The sequence below is a fragment of the Coregonus lavaretus genome, assembly GCF_964263955.1.
Source record: "Coregonus lavaretus genome assembly, contig: HAP1_SCAFFOLD_405, whole genome shotgun sequence".
Classification (NCBI taxonomy): domain Eukaryota; kingdom Metazoa; phylum Chordata; class Actinopteri; order Salmoniformes; family Salmonidae; genus Coregonus; species Coregonus lavaretus.
The window spans coordinates 184,185-201,947 of NW_028160816.1; the positions used below are offsets into that span (position 1 = coordinate 184,185).

Below are 17,763 nucleotides of genomic sequence, written 5' to 3' on the forward strand. Positions count from 1 at the left end.
CTGAGTATTTGTAGACTATAGTTAACCCTGAGTGTTGGTAGACTATAGTTAACCCTGAGTATTTGTAGACTATAGTTAACCCAGAGTATTTGTAGACTATAGTTAACCCTGAGTATTTGTAGACTATAGTTAACCCTGAGTATTTGTAGACTATAGTTAACCCTGAGTGTTTGTAGACTATAGTTAACCCTGAGTGTTGGTAGACTATAGTTAACCCTGAGTGTTGGTAGACTATAGTTAACCCAGAGTGTTTGTAGACTATAGTTAACCCTGAGTGTTTGTAGACTATAGTTAACCCTGAGTGTTGGTAGACTATAGTTAACCCTGAGTGTTTGTAGACTATAGTTAACCCTGAGTGTTTGTAGACTATAGTTAACCCAGAGTGTTTGTAGACTATAGTTAACCCTGAGTGTTTGTAGACTATAGTTAACCCTGAGTGTTGGTAGACTATAGTTAACCCTGAGTGTTTGTAGACTATAGTTAACCCTGAGTGTTTGTAGACTATAGTTAACCCTGAGTGTTTGTAGACTATAGTTAACCCTGAGTGTTGGTAGACTATAGTTAACCCTGAGTGTTTGTAGACTATAGTTAACCCTGAGTGTTTGTAGACTATAGTTAAACCTGAGTGTTTGTAGACTATAGTTAACCCTGAGTGTTTGTAGACTATTGTTAACCCTGAGTGTTGGTAGACTATAGTTAACCCAGAGTGTTGGTAGACTATAGTTAACCCTGAGTGTTTGTAGACTATAGTTAACCCTGAGTGTTTGTAGACTATAGTTAACCCAGAGTGTTTGTAGACTATAGTTAACCCTGAGTATTTGTAGACTATAGTTAACAATGGGTGTTGGTAGACTATAGTTAACCCTGAGTGTTGGTAGACTATAGTTAACCCAGAGTGTTTGTAGACTATAGTTAACCCAGAGTGTTTGTAGACTATAGTTAACCCTGAGTGTTTGTAGACTATAGTTAACCCAGAGTGTTTGTAGACTATAGTTAACCCTGAGTGTTTGTAGACTATAGTTAACCCTGAGTGTTGGTACACTATAGTTAACCCAGAGTGTTGGTAGACTATAGTTACCCAGAGTGTTTGTAGACTATAGTTAACCCTGAGTGTTTGTAGACTATAGTTAACCCTGAGTGTTTGTAGACTATAGTTAACCCAGAGTGTTTGTAGACTATAGTTAACCCAGAGTGTTTGTAGACTATAGTTAACCCAGAGTGTTTGTAGACTATAGTTAACCCTGAGTGTTTGTAGACTATAGTTAACCCTGAGTGTTTGTAGACTATAGTTAACCCTGAGTGTTGGTAGACTATAGTTAACCCTGAGTGTTTGTAGAATATAGTTAACCCAGAGTGTTTGTAGACTATAGTTAACCCAGAGTGTTTGTAGACTATAGTTAACCCAGAGTGTTTGTAGACTATAGTTAACCCTGAATGTTTGTAGACTATAGTTAACCCTGAGTGTTTGTATACTATAGTTAACCCTGAGTGTTTGTAGACTATAGTTAACCCTGAGTGTTGGTAGACTATAGTTAACCCTGAGTGTTTGTATACTATAGTTAACCCTGAGTGTTTGTAGACTATAGTTAACCCTGAGTGTTGGTAGACTATAGTTAACCCTGAGTGTTTGTAGACTATAGTTAACCCAGAGTGTCTGTAGACTATAGTTAACCCTGAGTGTTGGTAGACTATAGTTAACCCAGAGTGTTTGTAGACTATAGTTAACCCTGAGTGTTTGTAGACTATAGTTAACCCTGAGTGTCTGTAGACTATAGTTAACCCTGAGTGTTGGTAGACTCTAGTTAACCCAGAGTGTTGGTAGACTATAGTTAACCCTGAGTGTTTGTAGACTATAGTTAACCCAGAGTGTTGGTAGACTATAGTTAACCCTGAGTGTTTGTAGACTATAGTTAACCCTGAGTGTTTGTAGACTATAGTTAACCCAGAGTGTTTGTAGACTATAGTTAACCCTGAGTGTTTGTAGACTATAGTTAACCCAGAGTGTTTGTAGACTATAGTTAACCCAGAGTGTTTGTAGACTATAGTTAACCCTGAGTGTTTGTAGACTATAGTTAACCCTGAGTGTTTGTAGACTATAGTTAACCCAGAGTGTTTGTAGACTATAGTTAACCCTGAGTGTTGGTAGACTATAGTTAACCCAGAGTGTTTGTAGACTATAGTTAACCCTGAGTGTTTGTAGACTATAGTTAACCCTGAGTGTTTGTAGACTATAGTTAACCCTGAGTGTTGGTAGACTATAGTTAACCCAGAGTGTTTGTAGACTATACTTAACCCTGAGTGTTGGTAGACTATAGTTAACCCAGAGTGTTGGTAGACTATAGTTAACCCAGAGTGTTTGTAGACTATACTTAACCCTGAGTGTTGGTAGACTATAGTTAACCCAGAGTGTTGGTAGACTATAGTTAACCCAGAGTGTTTGTAGACTATAGTTAACCCTGAGTGTTTGTATACTATAGTTAACCCTGAGTATTTGTAGACTATAGTTAACCCTGAGTATTTGTAGACTATAGTTAACCCTGAGTGTTTGTAGACTATAGTTAACCCTGAGTGTTGGTAGACTATAGTTAACCCTGAGTGTTGGTAGACTATAGTTAACCCAGAGTGTTTGTAGACTATAGTTAACCCTGAGTGTTTGTAGACTATAGTTAACCCTGAGTGTTGGTAGACTATAGTTAACCCTGAGTGTTTGTAGACTATAGTTAACCCTGAGTGTTTGTAGACTATAGTTAACCCAGAGTGTTTGTAGACTATAGTTAACCCTGAGTGTTTGTAGACTATAGTTAACCCTGAGTGTTGGTAGACTATAGTTAACCCTGAGTGTTTGTAGACTATAGTTAACCCTGAGTGTTTGTAGACTATAGTTAACCCTGAGTGTTTGTAGACTATAGTTAACCCTGAGTGTTGGTAGACTATAGTTAACCCTGAGTGTTTGTAGACTATAGTTAACCCAGAGTGTCTGTAGACTATAGTTAACCCTGAGTGTTGGTAGACTATAGTTAACCCAGAGTGTTTGTAGACTATAGTTAACCCTGAGTGTTGGTAGACTATAGTTAACCCTGAGTGTTTGTAGACTATAGTTAACCCTGAGTGTTGGTAGACTATAGTTAACCCAGAGTGTTTGTAGACTATAGTTAACCCTGAGTGTTTGTAGACTATAGTTAACCCTGAGTGTTGGTAGACTATAGTTAACCCTGAGTGTTTGTAGACTATAGTTAACCCTGAGTGTTTGTAGACTATAGTTAACCCTGGGTGTTTGTAGACTATAGGTAACCCTGAGTGTTTGTAGACTATAGTTAACCCTGAGTATTTGTAGACTATAGTTAACCCTGAGTGTTTGTAGACTATAGTTAACCCTGAGTGTTGGTAGACTATAGGTAACCCTGAGTGTTTGTAGACTATAGTTAACCCTGAGTGTTTGTAGACTATAGTTAACCCAGAGTGTTGGTAGACTATAGTTAACCCAGAGTGTTTGTAGACTATACTTAACCCTGAGTGTTGGTAGACTATAGTTAACCCAGAGTGTTGGTAGACTATAGTTAACCCAGAGTGTTTGTAGACTATACTTAACCCTGAGTGTTGGTAGACTATAGTTAACCCAGAGTGTTGGTAGACTATAGTTAACCCAGAGTGTTTGTAGACTATAGTTAACCCTGAGTGTTTGTATACTATAGTTAACCCTGAGTATTTGTAGACTATAGTTAACCCTGAGTATTTGTAGACTATAGTTAACCCTGAGTGTTTGTAGACTATAGTTAACCCTGAGTGTTGGTAGACTATAGTTAACCCTGAGTGTTGGTAGACTATAGTTAACCCAGAGTGTTTGTAGACTATAGTTAACCCTGAGTGTTTGTAGACTATAGTTAACCCTGAGTGTTGGTAGACTATAGTTAACCCTGAGTGTTTGTAGACTATAGTTAACCCTGAGTGTTTGTAGACTATAGTTAACCCAGAGTGTTTGTAGACTATAGTTAACCCTGAGTGTTTGTAGACTATAGTTAACCCTGAGTGTTGGTAGACTATAGTTAACCCTGAGTGTTTGTAGACTATAGTTAACCCTGAGTGTTTGTAGACTATAGTTAACCCTGAGTGTTTGTAGACTATAGTTAACCCTGAGTGTTGGTAGACTATAGTTAACCCTGAGTGTTTGTAGACTATAGTTAACCCAGAGTGTCTGTAGACTATAGTTAACCCTGAGTGTTGGTAGACTATAGTTAACCCAGAGTGTTTGTAGACTATAGTTAACCCTGAGTGTTGGTAGACTATAGTTAACCCTGAGTGTTTGTAGACTATAGTTAACCCTGAGTGTTGGTAGACTATAGTTAACCCAGAGTGTTTGTAGACTATAGTTAACCCTGAGTGTTTGTAGACTATAGTTAACCCTGAGTGTTGGTAGACTATAGTTAACCCTGAGTGTTTGTAGACTATAGTTAACCCTGAGTGTTTGTAGACTATAGTTAACCCTGGGTGTTTGTAGACTATAGGTAACCCTGAGTGTTTGTAGACTATAGTTAACCCTGAGTATTTGTAGACTATAGTTAACCCTGAGTGTTTGTAGACTATAGTTAACCCTGAGTGTTTGTAGACTATAGGTAACCCTGAGTGTTTGTAGACTATAGTTAACCCTGAGTGTTTGTAGACTATAGTTAACCCAGAGTGTTGGTAGACTATAGTTAACCCAGAGTGTTTGTAGACTATAGTTAACCCTGAGTGTTTGTATACTATAGTTAACCCAGAGTGTTTGTAGACTATAGTTAACCCTGAGTGTTTGTAGACTATAGTTAACCCTGAGTATTTGTAGACTATAGTTAACCCTGAGTATTTGTAGACTATAGTTAACCCAGAGTATTTGTAGACTATAGTTAACCCAGAGTATTTGTAGACTATAGTTAACCCTGAGTATTTGTAGACTATAGTTAACCCTGAGTGTTTGTAGACTATAGTTAACCCAGAGTATTTGTAGACTATAGTTAACCCTGAGTATTTGTAGACTATAGTTAACCCTGAGTGTTTGTAGACTATAGTTAACCCTGAGTATTTGTAGACTATAGTTAACCCTGAGTGTTGGTAGACTATAGTTAACCCTGAGTATTTGTAGACTATAGTTAACCCAGAGTATTTGTAGACTATAGTTAACCCTGAGTATTTGTAGACTATAGTTAACCCTGAGTATTTGTAGACTATAGTTAACCCTGAGTGTTTGTAGACTATAGTTAACCCTGAGTGTTGGTAGACTATAGTTAACCCTGAGTGTTGGTAGACTATAGTTAACCCAGAGTGTTTGTAGACTATAGTTAACCCTGAGTGTTTGTAGACTATAGTTAACCCTGAGTGTTGGTAGACTATAGTTAACCCTGAGTGTTTGTAGACTATAGTTAACCCTGAGTGTTTGTAGACTATAGTTAACCCAGAGTGTTTGTAGACTATAGTTAACCCTGAGTGTTTGTAGACTATAGTTAACCCTGAGTGTTGGTAGACTATAGTTAACCCTGAGTGTTTGTAGACTATAGTTAACCCTGAGTGTTTGTAGACTATAGTTAACCCTGAGTGTTTGTAGACTATAGTTAACCCTGAGTGTTGGTAGACTATAGTTAACCCTGAGTGTTTGTAGACTATAGTTAACCCTGAGTGTTTGTAGACTATAGTTAAACCTGAGTGTTTGTAGACTATAGTTAACCCTGAGTGTTTGTAGACTATTGTTAACCCTGAGTGTTGGTAGACTATAGTTAACCCAGAGTGTTGGTAGACTATAGTTAACCCTGAGTGTTTGTAGACTATAGTTAACCCTGAGTGTTTGTAGACTATAGTTAACCCAGAGTGTTTGTAGACTATAGTTAACCCTGAGTATTTGTAGACTATAGTTAACAATGGGTGTTGGTAGACTATAGTTAACCCTGAGTGTTGGTAGACTATAGTTAACCCAGAGTGTTTGTAGACTATAGTTAACCCAGAGTGTTTGTAGACTATAGTTAACCCTGAGTGTTTGTAGACTATAGTTAACCCAGAGTGTTTGTAGACTATAGTTAACCCTGAGTGTTTGTAGACTATAGTTAACCCTGAGTGTTGGTAGACTATAGTTAACCCAGAGTGTTGGTAGACTATAGTTACCCAGAGTGTTTGTAGACTATAGTTAACCCTGAGTGTTTGTAGACTATAGTTAACCCTGAGTGTTTGTAGACTATAGTTAACCCAGAGTGTTTGTAGACTATAGTTAACCCAGAGTGTTTGTAGACTATAGTTAACCCAGAGTGTTTGTAGACTATAGTTAACCCTGAGTGTTTGTAGACTATAGTTAACCCTGAGTGTTTGTAGACTATAGTTAACCCTGAGTGTTGGTAGACTATAGTTAACCCTGAGTGTTTGTAGAATATAGTTAACCCAGAGTGTTTGTAGACTATAGTTAACCCAGAGTGTTTGTAGACTATAGTTAACCCAGAGTGTTTGTAGACTATAGTTAACCCTGAATGTTTGTAGACTATAGTTAACCCTGAGTGTTTGTATACTATAGTTAACCCTGAGTGTTTGTAGACTATAGTTAACCCTGAGTGTTGGTAGACTATAGTTAACCCTGAGTGTTTGTATACTATAGTTAACCCTGAGTGTTTGTAGACTATAGTTAACCCTGAGTGTTGGTAGACTATAGTTAACCCTGAGTGTTTGTAGACTATAGTTAACCCAGAGTGTCTGTAGACTATAGTTAACCCTGAGTGTTGGTAGACTATAGTTAACCCAGAGTGTTTGTAGACTATAGTTAACCCTGAGTGTTTGTAGACTATAGTTAACCCTGAGTGTCTGTAGACTATAGTTAACCCTGAGTGTTGGTAGACTCTAGTTAACCCAGAGTGTTGGTAGACTATAGTTAACCCTGAGTGTTTGTAGACTATAGTTAACCCAGAGTGTTGGTAGACTATAGTTAACCCTGAGTGTTTGTAGACTATAGTTAACCCTGAGTGTTTGTAGACTATAGTTAACCCAGAGTGTTTGTAGACTATAGTTAACCCTGAGTGTTTGTAGACTATAGTTAACCCAGAGTGTTTGTAGACTATAGTTAACCCAGAGTGTTTGTAGACTATAGTTAACCCTGAGTGTTTGTAGACTATAGTTAACCCTGAGTGTTTGTAGACTATAGTTAACCCAGAGTGTTTGTAGACTATAGTTAACCCTGAGTGTTGGTAGACTATAGTTAACCCAGAGTGTTTGTAGACTATAGTTAACCCTGAGTGTTTGTAGACTATAGTTAACCCTGAGTGTTTGTAGACTATAGTTAACCCTGAGTGTTGGTAGACTATAGTTAACCCAGAGTGTTTGTAGACTATACTTAACCCTGAGTGTTGGTAGACTATAGTTAACCCAGAGTGTTGGTAGACTATAGTTAACCCAGAGTGTTTGTAGACTATACTTAACCCTGAGTGTTGGTAGACTATAGTTAACCCAGAGTGTTGGTAGACTATAGTTAACCCAGAGTGTTTGTAGACTATAGTTAACCCTGAGTGTTTGTATACTATAGTTAACCCTGAGTATTTGTAGACTATAGTTAACCCTGAGTATTTGTAGACTATAGTTAACCCTGAGTGTTTGTAGACTATAGTTAACCCTGAGTGTTGGTAGACTATAGTTAACCATGAGTGTTGGTAGACTATAGTTAACCCAGAGTGTTTGTAGACTATAGTTAACCCTGAGTGTTTGTAGACTATAGTTAACCCTGAGTGTTGGTAGACTATAGTTAACCCTGAGTGTTTGTAGACTATAGTTAACCCTGAGTGTTTGTAGACTATAGTTAACCCAGAGTGTTTGTAGACTATAGTTAACCCTGAGTGTTTGTAGACTATAGTTAACCCTGAGTGTTGGTAGACTATAGTTAACCCTGAGTGTTTGTAGACTATAGTTAACCCTGAGTGTTTGTAGACTATAGTTAACCCTGAGTGTTTGTAGACTATAGTTAACCCTGAGTGTTGGTAGACTATAGTTAACCCTGAGTGTTTGTAGACTATAGTTAACCCAGAGTGTCTGTAGACTATAGTTAACCCTGAGTGTTGGTAGACTATAGTTAACCCAGAGTGTTTGTAGACTATAGTTAACCCTGAGTGTTTGTAGACTATAGTTAACCCTGAGTGTCTGTAGACTATAGTTAACCCTGAGTGTTGGTAGACTCTAGTTAACCCAGAGTGTTGGTAGACTATAGTTAACCCTGAGTGTTTGTAGACTATAGTTAACCCAGAGTGTTGGTAGACTATAGTTAACCCTGAGTGTTTGTAGACTATAGTTAACCCTGAGTGTTTGTAGACTATAGTTAACCCAGAGTGTTTGTAGACTATAGTTAACCCTGAGTGTTTGTAGACTATAGTTAACCCAGAGTGTTTGTAGACTATAGTTAACCCAGAGTGTTTGTAGACTATAGTTAACCCTGAGTGTTTGTAGACTATAGTTAACCCTGAGTGTTTGTAGACTATAGTTAACCCAGAGTGTTTGTAGACTATAGTTAACCCTGAGTGTTGGTAGACTATAGTTAACCCAGAGTGTTTGTAGACTATAGTTAACCCTGAGTGTTTGTAGACTATAGTTAACCCTGAGTGTTTGTAGACTATAGTTAACCCTGAGTGTTGGTAGACTATAGTTAACCCAGAGTGTTGGTAGACTATACTTACCCCTGAGTGTTGGTAGACTATAGTTAACCCAGAGTGTTGGTAGACTATAGTTAACCCAGAGTGTTGGTAGACTATAGTTAACCCTGAGTGTTTGTATACTATAGTTAACCCTGAGTGTTTGTAGACTATAGTTAACCCTGAGTGTTGGTAGACTATAGGTAACCCTGAGTGTTTGTAGACTATAGTTAACCCTGAGTATTTGTAGACTATAGTTAACCCTGAGTGTTTGTAGACTATAGTTAACCCTGAGTGTTGGTAGACTATAGGTAACCCTGAGTGTTTGTAGACTATAGTTAACCCTGAGTGTTTGTAGACTATAGTTAACCCAGAGTGTTGGTAGACTATAGTTAACCCAGAGTGTTTGTAGACTATAGTTAACCCTGAGTGTTTGTATACTATAGTTAACCCAGAGTGTTTGTAGACTATAGTTAACCCTGAGTGTTTGTAGACTATAGTTAACCCTGAGTGTTTGTAGACTATAGTTAACCCTGAGTGTTTGTAGACTATAGTTAACCCTGAGTATTTGTAGAATATAGTTAACCCTGAGTATTTGTAGACTATAGTTAACCCAGAGTATTTGTAGACTATAGTTAACCCTGAGTATTTGTAGACTATAGTTAACCCTGAGTGTTTGTAGACTATAGTTAACCCAGAGTATTTGTAGACTATAGTTAACCCTGAGTATTTGTAGACTATAGTTAACCCTGAGTGTTTGTAGACTATAGTTAACCCTGAGTATTTGTAGACTATAGTTAACCCTGAGTGTTGGTAGACTATAGTTAACCCTGAGTATTTGTAGACTATAGTTAACCCAGAGTATTTGTAGACTATAGTTAACCCTGAGTATTTGTAGACTATAGTTAACCCTGAGTATTTGTAGACTATAGTTAACCCTGAGTGTTTGTAGACTATAGTTAACCCTGAGTATTTGTGGACTATAGTTAACCCTGAGTATTTGTGGACTATAGTTAACCCTGAGTATTTGTAGACTATAGTTAACCCTGAGTGTTTGTAGACTATAGTTAACCCTGAGTATTTGTAGACTATAGTTAACCCTGAGTGTTTGTAGACTATAGTTAACCCAGAGTATTTGTAGACTATAGTTAACCCTGAGTATTTGTAGACTATAGTTAACCCTGAGTGTTTGTAGACTATAGTTAACCCTGAGTGTTGGTAGACTATAGTTAACCCTGAGTGTTTGTAGACTATAGTTAACCCAGAGTGTCTGTAGACTATAGTTAACCCTGAGTGTTGGTAGACTATAGTTAACCCAGAGTGTTTGTATACTATAGTTAACCCTGAGTGTTTGTAGACTATAATTAACCCTGAGTGTCTGTAGACTATAGTTAACCCAGAGTGTTGGTAGACTATAGTTAACCCTGAGTGTTTGTAGACTATAGTTAACCCTGAGTGTTTGTAGACTATAGTTAACCCAGAGTGTTTGTAGACTATAGTTAACCCAGAGTGTTTGTAGACTATAGTTAACCCAGAGTGTTTGTAGACTATAGTTAACCCTGAGTGTTTGTAGACTATAGTTAACCCTGAGTGTTTGTAGACTATAGTTAACCCTGAGTGTTTGTAGACTATAGTTAACCCAGAGTGTTGGTAGACTATAGTTAACCCTGAGTGTTGGTAGACTATAGTTAACCCTGAGTGTTGGTAGACTATAGTTAACCCTGAGTGTTTGTAGACTATAGTTAACCCTGAGTGTTGGTAGACTATAGTTAACCCTGAGTGTTTGTAGACTATAGTTAACCCTGAGTGTTGGTAGACTATAGTTAACCCTGAGTGTTGGTAGACTATAGTTAACCCTGAGTGTTGGTAGACTATAGTTAACCCTGAGTGTTTGTAGACTATAGTTAACCCTGAGTATTTCTGGTGTGTTTCACCCTTTCATCCGGTCCGTGGCTGAGCTATAGGAGTCTGTGTCATAGTCTGTTTGTGTTTCTGGTGATTTGGCTCTCACTGTCCCCTTTGGTAAACAAAGGGCTTGGACCCTAATACACCCCCACGGTTCTCAGCGGCTTAGCCACACCGATTTAACCAGGGAGGCCTGTTTCTGCTGTGTGCATGTCTCACAGCGTTGGGGACCCCCCTTATTCGACTGGTCGCAGGGCGGTGTGACAGAGAACGGTTTATGGAGGGGACCGGGGCACCATACTTGAGTGGATTAACAGTGTGTGTGTGTGTGTGTGTGTGTGTGTGGGGGGGGGGGGGGGGGGGTAGTAGGGCGGGGTCGTTCAGCTGTGGTGTTGGTTTCATGACCACCACAGATGTCTTGTGAGAAATGGATATGCCATGTGTAGGGAGGGTACGGGTGGGGAGGGTACGGGTGCGGGTGGGGAGGGTGCGGGTGGGGAGGGTACGGGTGGGGAGGGTACGGGTGCGTGTGGGGAGGGTACGGGTGGGGAGGGTACGGGTGGGGAGGGTACGGGTGCGTGTGGGGAGGGTACGGGTGGGGAGGGTACGAGTGCGTGTAGGGAGGGTACGGGTGCGTGTAGGGAGGGTACGGGTGCGTGTAGGGAGGGTACGGGTGGGGAGGGTACGGGTGCGTGTAGGGAGGGTACGGGTGGGGAGGGTACGGGTGCGTGTAGGGAGGGTACGGGTGGGGAGGGTACGGGTGCGTGTGGGGAGGGTACGGGTGCGTGTAGGGAGGGTACGGGTGCGTGGGGGGAGGGTACGGGTGCGTGGGGGGAGGGTACGGGTGCGTGTAGGGAGGGTACGGGTGCGTGTAGGGAGGGTACGGGTGCGTGGGGGGAGGGTACGGGTGCGTGGGGGGAGGGTACGGGTGCGTGTAGGGAGGGTACGGGTGCGTGTAGGGAGGGTACGGGTGCGTGGGGGGAGGGTACGGGTGGGGGGAGGGTACGGGTGCGTGTAGGGAGGGTACGGGTGCGTGTAGGGAGGGTACGGGTGCGTGGGGGGAGGGTACGGGTGCGTGTAGGGAGGGTACGGGTGCGTGTAGGGAGGGTACGGGTGCGTGTAGGGAGGGTACAAAACTGTTCGCTGCTCTGGCACCCCAATGGTGGAACAAACTCCCTCACGACGCCAGGACAGCGGAGTCACTCACCACCTTCCGGAGACATTTGAAACCCCACCTCTTTAAGGAATACCTGGGATAGGATAAAGTAATCCTTCTACCCCCCCTTACCCCAACACACCCCCCACCCCTAAAAAAAAAATAAAAAAAATAAAAAAAACATTGTAAAGTGGTTATCCCACTGGCTATAAGGTGAATGCAGCTATTTGTAAGTCGCTCTGGATAAGAGTGTCTGCTAAATGACGTAAATGTAAATGTTTAGGGAGGGTACGGGTGCGTGTGGGGTGGGTACGGGTGCGTGTGGGGAGGGTACGGGTGCGTGTGGGGAGGGTACGGGTGCGTGGGGGGAGGGTACGGGTGCGTGTAGGGAGGGTACGGGTGCGTGGGGGGAGGGTACGGGTGCGTGTAGGGAGGGTACGGGTGCGTGGGGGGAGGGTACGGGTGCGTGGGGGGAGGGTACGGGTGGGGAGGGTACGGGTGCGTGGGGGGAGGGTACGGGTGCGTGTAGGGAGGGTACGGGTACGTGGGGGGAGGGTACGGGTGCGTGGGGGGAGGGTACGGGTGGGGAGGGTACGGGTGCGTGGGGGGAGGGTACGGGTGCGTGGGGGGAGGATACGGGTGGGGAGGGTACGGGTGCGTGGGGGGAGGGTACGGGTACGGGTGGGGAGGGTACGGGTGCGTGTAGGGAGGGTACGGGTGCGTGGGGGGAGGCGACGGGTGCGTGGGGGGAGGGTACGGGTGGGGAGGGTACGGGTGCGTGGGGGGAGGGTACGGGTGCGTGGGGGGAGGGTACGGGTGCGTGTGGGGAGGGTACGGGTGCGTGTGGGGAGGGTACGGGTGCGTGGGGGGAGGGTACGGGTGGGGAGGGTACGGGTGCGTGGGGGGAGGGTATGGGTGCGTGTAGGGAGGGTACGGGTGCGTGGGGGGAGGGTACGGGTGCGTGGGGGGAGGGTATGGGTGCGTGGGGGGAGGGTACGGGTGCGTGGGGGGAGGGTACGGGTGCGTGTGGGGAGGGTACGGGTGCGTGGGGGGAGGGTACGGGTGCGTGGGGGGAGGGTACGGGTGCGTGGGGGGAGGGTACGGGTGCGTGGGGGGAGGGTACGGGTGCGTGTAGGGAGGGTACGGGTGCGTGTGGGGAGGGTACGGGTGCGTGGGGGGAGGGTACGGGTGCGTGGGGGGAGGGTACGGGTGCGTGGGGGGAGGGTACGGGTGCGTGTAGGGAGGGTACGGGTGCGTGTGGGGAGGGTACGGGTGCGTGGGGGGAGGGTACGGGTGCGTGTAGGGAGGGTACGGGTGCGTGTAGGGAGGGTACGGGTGCGTGTAGGGAGGGTACGGGTGCGTGTAGGGAGGGTACAAAACTGTTCGCTGCTCTGGCACCCCAATGGTGGAACAAACTCCCTCACGACGCCAGGACAGCGGAGTCACTCACCACCTTCCGGAGACATTTGAAACCCCACCTCTTTAAGGAATACCTGGGATAGGATAAAGTAATCCTTCTACCCCCCCCTTATGCCATGTGTAGGGAGGGTATGGGTGTGTGTTGGGAGAGGCCACAGAAGGCCATGTCTGTTTTCCATCACCCTACTGGGACTCACATTCTTCTTTACCAAGTCTGCCTTTCAGGGTTGAGACCAGGTACTTACTATGACTTACTCAAAATTAAACTTAATATTTGATTTGATCAATATTTTTTTGGTGTGACATTGGATTATTTGGTTTATATTTATAAATCTGGATTGTGTGCAAATGTCTAGTATGAATAGCCCTAACCCTAACCCTAGTATGAATAGCCCTAACCCTAACCCTAACCCTAGTATGAATAGCCCTAACCCTAACCCTAGTATGAATAGCCCTAAGCCTAACCCTAGTATGAATAGCCCTAACCCTAACCCTAGTATGAATAGCCCTAAATCTAGTATGAATAGCCCTAACCCTAACCCTAGTATGAATAGCCCTAACCCTAACCCTAGTATGAATAGCCCTAACCCTAACCCTAGTATGAATAGCCCTAACCCTAACCCTAGTATGAATAGCCCTAACCCTAACCCTAGTATGAATAGCCCTAACCCTAACCCTAGTATGAATAGCCCTAACCCTAACCCTAGTATGAATAGCCCTAACCCTAGTATGAATAGCCCTAACCCTAACCCTAGTATGAATAGCCCTAACCCTAACCCTAGTATGAATAACCCTAACCCTAGTATGAATAACCCTAACCCTAACCCTAGTATGAATAGCCCTAACCCTAACCCTAGTATGAATAGCCCTAACCCTAACCCTAGTATGAATAGCCCTAACCCTAACCCTAGTATGAATAGCCCTAACCCTAGTATGAATAGCCCTAACCCTAGTATGAATAGCCCTAACCCTAACCCTAGTATGAATAGCCCTAACCCTAACCCTAGTATGAATAGCCCTAACCCTAGTATGAATAGCCCTAACCCTAACCCTAGTATGAATAGCCCTAACCCTAACCCTAGTATGAATAGCCCTAACCCTAACCCTAGTATGAATAACCCTAACCCTAGTATGAATAGCCCTAACCCTAACCCTAGTATGAATAGCCCTAACCCTAGTATGAATAGCCCTAACCCTAGTATGAATAGCCCTAACCCTAGTATGAATAGCCCTAACCCTAGTATGAATAGCATTTCAGAAATGTTCAATAAAGGTTGAGTATGTACACACACACAGACACCACACACACAGACACCACACACACAGACACCACACACAGACACCACATACACAGACACCACATACACAGACACCACACACACAGACACCACACACACAGACACCACACACACAGACACCACACACACACAGACCACACACACAGACACCACACACATACACAGACACCACACACACAGACACCACACACACCCACACACACCACACACATACACAGACACCACACACACAGACACCACACACACACACACACCACACACACAGACACCACACCCACAGACACCACACACACAGACACCACACACATACACAGACACCACACACACAGACACCACACACATACACAGACACCACACACACAGACACCACACACACCCACCCACACACACCACACACATACACAGACACCACACACACAGACACCACACACACCCACACACACCACACACATACACAGACACCACACACACAGACACCACACACACAGACACCACACACACAGACACCACACACACACACACACACACACCACACACACCACACACACATACACCAACACACACCACATGCACAGACCCCCACACACACACACCACACACCACACACACACACACAGACACACACACACACACACACACACACACACAACACACACACACACCACACACACATACACCAACACACACCACACACACAGACCCACACACACACACACACACCACACACACAGACACCACACACACACACACCACACACATACACAGACACCACACACACAGACACCACACACACAGACACCACACACACCGTGTGTCTATTGGCAAGCCCCCAGACAAGGAGCATGTGCCGTAGAAGGACCAGACAGAGACATCATTGATTTAGTATAAATATTTAAAATATTTTATAAGCCATCATAGAAATCTCTCAACACTCAAAAGCAAAAAGCAATCAATTACAAAAGCTTACTAAAGAACTCGAATCAAGTCAGTCCAAATCAATCTCAATATTGACCACAAAAGATGTACATATTCAAATTGATTTTAAAATGGTTTTGCATGCAGATTTTGACAGATATGAAAGATCTATCTCAACAGTGAGAAGCCTTGTGTAAAGTATGTGGAAGCATTAGTTAGTCCAATACAGATAGAATGTTACACTACAATCCATCATTGGAACGTTTAGTATTTACAGCAAACTCACTTCATGGCACTACACCACCACTGTTTCCATTTGTTCAGAAAGCACCTTGGCAATACCGGCATGGCGGCAGGCAGAACACACATATAGTACTATTGCACAAACTACAGTCAGTTTACTTAAGGTGATATGAAATCTCTCTCTCTCTCTCTCTCTCTCTCTCTCTCTCTCTCTCTGTCTCTCTCTCTCTGTCTCTCTCTCTCTGTCTCTCTCTCTCTCTCTGTATCTCTCTCTCTCTCTCTCTCTCTCTCTCTCTCTCTTTATCTCTCTCTCTCTCTCTCTCTCTCTCTCTCTCTCTCTGTCTCTCTCTCTCTCTCTCTCTCTCTCTCTCTCTCTCTCTCTCTCTCTCTCTCTTTATCTCTCTCTCTCTCTCTGTCTCTCTCTCTCTCTCTCTCTCTCTCTCTCTCTCTCTCTGTCTCTCTTCTCTCTCTCTCTCTCTCTGTCTCTCTGTCTCTCTCTCTCTCTGTCTCTCGCTCTTTCTCTCTCTCTCTCTCTCTGTGTGTCATTCAGCTCTCTCTCACAACACGATACACACCAATGACAGGTAACACTGTGGAGCTCCACGTCATGTGTTCCAGTCACCGGTGTCACACCAATCGTTGACAGTACAAAGTGCCATTTTCATTTCAATCCACCTTAGTCTTTTTTTTATAGTCTTTAGTGTTTTACTGTATTACAATAGTTTTTCCCTCTAACACCAAGAGCGCCTCTGTGTATCTAGAGTCGTAGTGTTGTCATGGCGACTGCCTCAGCAGAGGACAAGTTCCGAGGCCGCTCAGGAGTGAGATCCAAACTCTCTCAAACGACCAGACCCTATCTCCTCGTTTCATAGTGCACTACTTTGGACCAGAGCCACACCTCCAGATGGTCTTCCATCATCATCTTTGTCCCGCTACCCACAATGCTTCAGCAGAGGGTCTTGAGCGCCCCGGAGGCACAGAGCAGCGTCTGCATGTGGTAGGGGGGCGGAGACACCAGATCCTCCTCCACCGCTTGCTCCGCCCTGAAACTGAACGGCTGGAAGGGGACCTTCTTCTTCAGGATCTGGCCGATGCCCATAGAGGGGAACTTACTGCCACGGTCCTGGGGGCTGTCTGGCTCAATGCTGCCCCCAATGGACGGAGGAATGAACGCAGATGACGGGTTGAGGGGACTGAAGGCTGATTTGGGCGGGGAAAAGGCTGAGCCTCCCGGGGGGCTGCCGAAGATGCTAGGGGGGCTACCGCTGGTGTCAGAGTCACCCGAGTTAGAGGATGACTTTTTGGGCTGGGGGTTGACAATGAGGACAGGGGGGCTGGGGATAGTCGCCTTTTTTAGGTAGGAGGAATCAGGGTGGAAGGCCGAGACGTGTCGCGGAGGAGAGAAGGTCCCATTGGTCAGTTTGTACCAGGGCGTGGCCGAGGCGGGAACCACGACGTCGTCGATTGGCTCAGCTTTGGAGAGGGAGTCGTAAGAGTGCATGCCGATTGGAGAAGGAGCCGGGGGGGCGGGGATGTGGTCTGGGCTGGTATTGGCTGCCTGGAGGGTTTCTAGGTGCCTGATTGGCTGTGGCATGTGGGGGAATAGGGGGTGGATCTCCAGGTATTCCATGGAGGACGAGGCGACAGTGCCGGACGGGGCGAGAGGAGAGGCGCGGTGGAAGTTACCTGTCACCGCTCGCAGCAGACCTGAGAGAGCGAGAGAGAGATGGAGAGGAGAGAGAGGAGAGAGAAAAGTGTTATCCTCTGGGCTGACATGTATCCACACAACGGTGGTCTTTATACCCTAAAATAACACCAATCAGTCCATGACATCACACAACCCAGATAATGTTGTTTTATCTGTCTCTCTCACCCAGTGCTAACCCTATCTAATTCTGCTCTGAACGCGACACTCTGACATCTTCTCCCTTCATCTGCCTCTGAGAACAATAGAGAACAGTACAGAACAGTTCAGCTAGTCTCAGTGTTTAGCTGGTCTCAGTGTTCAGCTGGCCTCAGTGTTCAGCTGGTCTCAGTGTTCAGCTGGTCTCAGTGTTCAGCTGGTCTCAGTGTTCAGCTGGTCTCAGTGTTCAGCTGGTCTCAGTGTTCAGCTGGTCTCAGTGTTCAGCTGGTCTCAGGGTTCAGCTGGTCTCAGTGTTTAGCTGGTCTCAGTGTTCAGCTGGTCTCAGTGTTCAGCTGGTCTCAGGGT

At 44.4% G+C, this 17,763-nt stretch overlaps 1 pseudogene across 1 annotated transcript in view; it reads right to left on the reverse strand.

Annotated features, from left to right (window-relative positions):
* Positions 1-16,500: 16,500 nt before the first annotated feature.
* LOC311121422 (hormonally up-regulated neu tumor-associated kinase homolog B-like) overlaps positions 16,501-17,763 on the reverse strand; it is a 69,270-nt pseudogene continuing 68,007 nt past the window's right edge. The window contains exon 10 of the transcript in view: positions 16,501-17,261. The product of the transcript in view is annotated as a hormonally up-regulated neu tumor-associated kinase homolog B-like (transcript). The remainder of the gene's footprint in view (positions 17,262-17,763) is intronic.